General features: G+C 40.6%; 1 protein-coding gene across 9 annotated transcripts in view; it reads left to right on the top strand.

Annotated features, from left to right (window-relative positions):
• The first annotated feature begins 1,565 nt into the window (after positions 1 to 1,565).
• Positions 1,566 to 4,006, top strand: part of adgrb1a (adhesion G protein-coupled receptor B1a) — a 240,299-nt gene continuing 237,858 nt past the window's right edge. For 7 of the 9 annotated variants that reach the window (XM_016670626.1, XM_007550410.2, XM_016670629.1 and 4 more), the window contains exon 1: positions 1,566 to 2,148. The gene's annotated coding sequence lies outside the window, so the exon portion shown is untranslated. The remainder of the gene's footprint in view (positions 2,149 to 4,006) is intronic. The other 2 variants (XM_016670631.1, XM_016670630.1) reach the window with 1 other exon arrangement.

Genomic DNA, 4,006 nt, shown 5'->3' with positions numbered 1-4,006 from the left:
CAGAAGCTTCTACAAACACAATTTTACAAAAACAACATTTTTAGTAAGCAAAGTTAGAAATTATTACAATATAGGTTCACACAGTTATTGCATCAAAGACGAGTTTTAGATTAGTCATAAATTCATTACTTGTACTCTTATAATTAAATAGTAAAGTTATTAGCACAGTCAGTCCTCTTAAGACTTTGACTCCAGTCAGTGAATTCTCAACTGTTGTCCACCAGTTCTGAAGGTAACCCCCCTGTTGACCTTTGACTCTGAGTCAGATTCTGCTGAGGATTTATCCTGTTAAAGTTTTCCTCTCCTCCATCACTAACCAATGTGGTCTGTGTTTTCTGACATCTTTCTACCAGAACTAGCATTAACTTCCTTAGAAGTTGTTATCACTGATAGATAAGAGCTGCGTTTTGAAGATACTCTGACTTGAGGTGCCTACCCACTGTGAACTAGTCCTTGTCAAACTCATTCAAATCCTCACTCTTACCCTAACCCTATCCAGCTTCTAACAGAATAAAATGTTTTCCTAGTGGCTAACTTACCCTACCGTCTGCAGACACCTTGATGAAGAGATAAATACAATCAAAGTCACTGGTCATAGTCCTCAGAGCTCTCTGGAAAACTAGGCATTATTTATTAGGAACATATTGTCATTATGTGAGAAAGGTGGTGCCACAGCCCCAACACGATTTCAATTGACGCAGTTTGACTCCAGAAGAGGGGGCTGATGGGTGAATTTTACACTGAGAGGAAACCTTTTAGCTTTGAACACAGTAAAGACACAATGTGACAGGAAAATGGGCGATTGGGCTTCAAAATAAGAGTATTCCCATGAGGAAGGAGGAATGCCTCAGCTGGACTTTGGTGTGTCTGTGTTCGTGTGTTTGTGTGTTGTGTTTGTAGCTTACATTTAGAGAAAATGGATGCTATTATTATTAATGTGACAATGCAGGGCTTTCCCTTTTTTCTTTCTTTCTTTCTTTCTTTCTTTCTTTCTTTCTTTCTTTCTTTCTTTCTTTCTTTCTTTCTTTTTGTTTATTTCTTTATTGCTTTCATTTATTCATTCTCTCTTTCATTCTTGCCAGTGGAACTGGTAGTACTGTATCAATATTAAGGAATTATTTACCCCTATACTTAGGTGAAAATGTAGTTTTGTCTTATTTCAAGTGTACTAAGATATTCACGATATTCACAGTAGAATAGACAAAAATACTTGATAAGAATTTCTGTTTCTACAGAGTATACTTAAACATACACAGTATATATATATATATATATATATATATATATATATATACATTTATTACCCTGTTTGATCATATAGAAAAATATATAATTTAACAGTGTAAAAAGTTTTTTTTTACTTGCTCAAGTATTCTAGAAAGAGTCTGAATAATTAGTGTATTTATTGCATACTGACTCTTTCCAAAGGCTTACTCAAAGAGTTCCCCCTCCTGCTTTATTAAACCATGTATTTATTTTGAAAGATCTTCCTGGAAGTTATTGTGGTGTAATTTGGCTCTCTTGATACCAGCACGAGCCCCGGGCTTCCAAATAAGGAATTTGGCTGTCGCCGCGCGGACACACGGACGGACAAGGACGCTCCAGAGCCGAGAGCTGGAGACGGCAGTTCCCGAGACGTGCGCGAGCTTCCCTTAGATCTGCGGCTCTGTCGCAGCCCTCACATTCACCTGGGAGAGCGTGCGGCGTGCGTGCGGAGAGGATTCCCATTTTCAAAGATCGCCTAACTTTTTCCAGACAAATGGGCTCTAAGGATTAAAAACAAAAACGAGCAAATAAAACAAGACACAGAAGAAGACGAACTGAAGTGAAATAAGGATATTTCTGTCCGAAGTGAAGAGTTTGATTTTGGAGCAGTGGGGAGTCAAACAGGGAGAATACAAGCTGAATGCGTTTTACGCACTGGGCGCGCATCAAATAGAGAGCCTGAACTCCTGACAGTTTCTCTGTCCTCTTCGTCCCCGAATCATCATACTTATTTAGCTCAGGGTGAAGCGAGATTTATCAGAATAAAAACGCGTTTGATGGACTTATCGCAGGACTTAACCCTTCTGGAATTGTTGAACACGCCGCGAACGCACCGAACGTTGACCACTACCATGCTTCGGACGGAGTGATAATTTACTCGAGGTAAATTCTTTATTTTATTATTCGTATTATTTCATCCAGTTCTGTTACCGATGTATTAGGACCTGGTCCGGTCTCAAAGTTTCCTGTGGCAACATTTTGGGACGCGGTGCCCTTGTTATTTTGGGAAACTCATATCTGGCTAAAGGGCAGAAAATATCACAAAGAGGTCAAGTATTAAAATATGTGAGCTGTGGTTTATTCAACAACCTGGTGATCCTGGAGCCAGGCCAGGAGACATCCGAGTGATTCCCAAAGCTCACACGCCCAATCGCTTTGAGGCTCAGGGCGGCTCAGGGCTTCGTCTGTCCGCGGGGACGCAGCGCGGCGCGGCTCTCCGGGGATGCGGTGTCGCCCGAACCCAACCCTGCTCAAAACCAAGACAGCTAAACCATTCTCTGTTTTTCTGCTGAAGGTAAATAAGAGCAACAGTGTCCTTCAGTAAAACAGAGAAGAAGTGAGCTCAACTATATGAACTATCGCTGTGCACCGTATAAATGGCTGTCTTACACGTTATTTTCCCATTCACTTAAATCGCTCATATTTTTCTTATGAATGTGAATACTTTAAAATAAAATGCTGGACTATAACCAGCTTTTCTCATGCATATTCAACCAACATATAATCGATCGTTTACCGACGCAGTTTGGGTTATTCTGAAAATAATAGCGGCGTGGGTCCAGAGGAAGATCAGTGCATCGCTCCTGGATTCCTTATTTATTTATTTATTTATTTACTTACTTACTTACTTACTTACTTACTTACTTACTTACTTACTTACTTACTTACACTTTAATTTCCTAACATGTTTTCATTTATTTGTATAAACAAACAAAGACGTAAATCAGACGAGCTGCGGGTCAACTACTCAGATTTCTCCATCTGCAGGTTCCAGGTGGCTTGGATCCACTTTCAAACATCCTGGAAACAGGATCTGGATCTGCAGGAACACAGCAGAAATGTGCTGAAGTCATGTCTTGGTGATACTTGATGAGCAGACGCAGAAATCATGCGGCTGGTGATGCTTATGGGGGAAACCCGGGTCTTTGCAGTGGAGGAGACGGATTAAGAGGCTGTGGCGCACCGCCTGTCTCCAGCTGATGGCCCTGCCTCTCAGGAGACCTCATCGCCTCTAAATGAGTTGTCATTCACATTCACGGTCTTCTTCTGCTTCGGTGAGCCTCCCTGGAGTCTCCTGGAGCTGGAGTAGGACTTCTTAGCCTGCCCAAGCTGTGGCACTCAGAGCCAGCAAAGGGGGCAAGTTTGGAAATATTGCAGATATTGGAATTCATATCAGTCTAATAAGAGCTGATAATTCCTCTTCATTGGATATTGGAAAGCAAAGTCAATATTTTATCTCCTAACCTTTTTTAAATATGGCTAGCTCAGACTGTTGGGGGCGCTATAGAACACCCATTCTTTCATCTGCTCATTTAAAGCTCCAGCTCCAGTGCGTTGCAGTCTGAGGTGGTGACTGTTGAATAAATAAAGGCTGTATGGCCTCAGAGCTAAGATTTTTGACCAATCGGCCTTCAGTTGGCTCTAACGTGAGAATACAATTTTAAAATACAGAATCAGAAACTGGGCTTAGTTTTTAAGGTGCATGCAAACGTTTTTTGACTTTCTGTTTTGACATTGCATAAATGTGTCGCAACACCTACTGTTGAAGACGGATTAATGGAGTTCTGATTTGGAATTCATTAAAACATCCAGTTGCAACCGGTTATTCATAGAAAATGAATAACTAAATTAGCCTCATATTGGAAGAAATTGTGCCAAAGGCTTTCTTGGTGAATTTTATTATTATTATTATTATTATCCATCCATTCATATTCTTTACACCCTTGTCCCTCAGTGGGGT

This window comes from Poecilia formosa, unplaced genomic scaffold, assembly GCF_000485575.1.
Source record: "Poecilia formosa unplaced genomic scaffold, Poecilia_formosa-5.1.2 Scaffold36, whole genome shotgun sequence".
NCBI classification, from domain to species: Eukaryota; Metazoa; Chordata; class Actinopteri; order Cyprinodontiformes; family Poeciliidae; genus Poecilia; species Poecilia formosa.
This window is presented reverse-complemented; position numbering and strand designations above follow the sequence as displayed.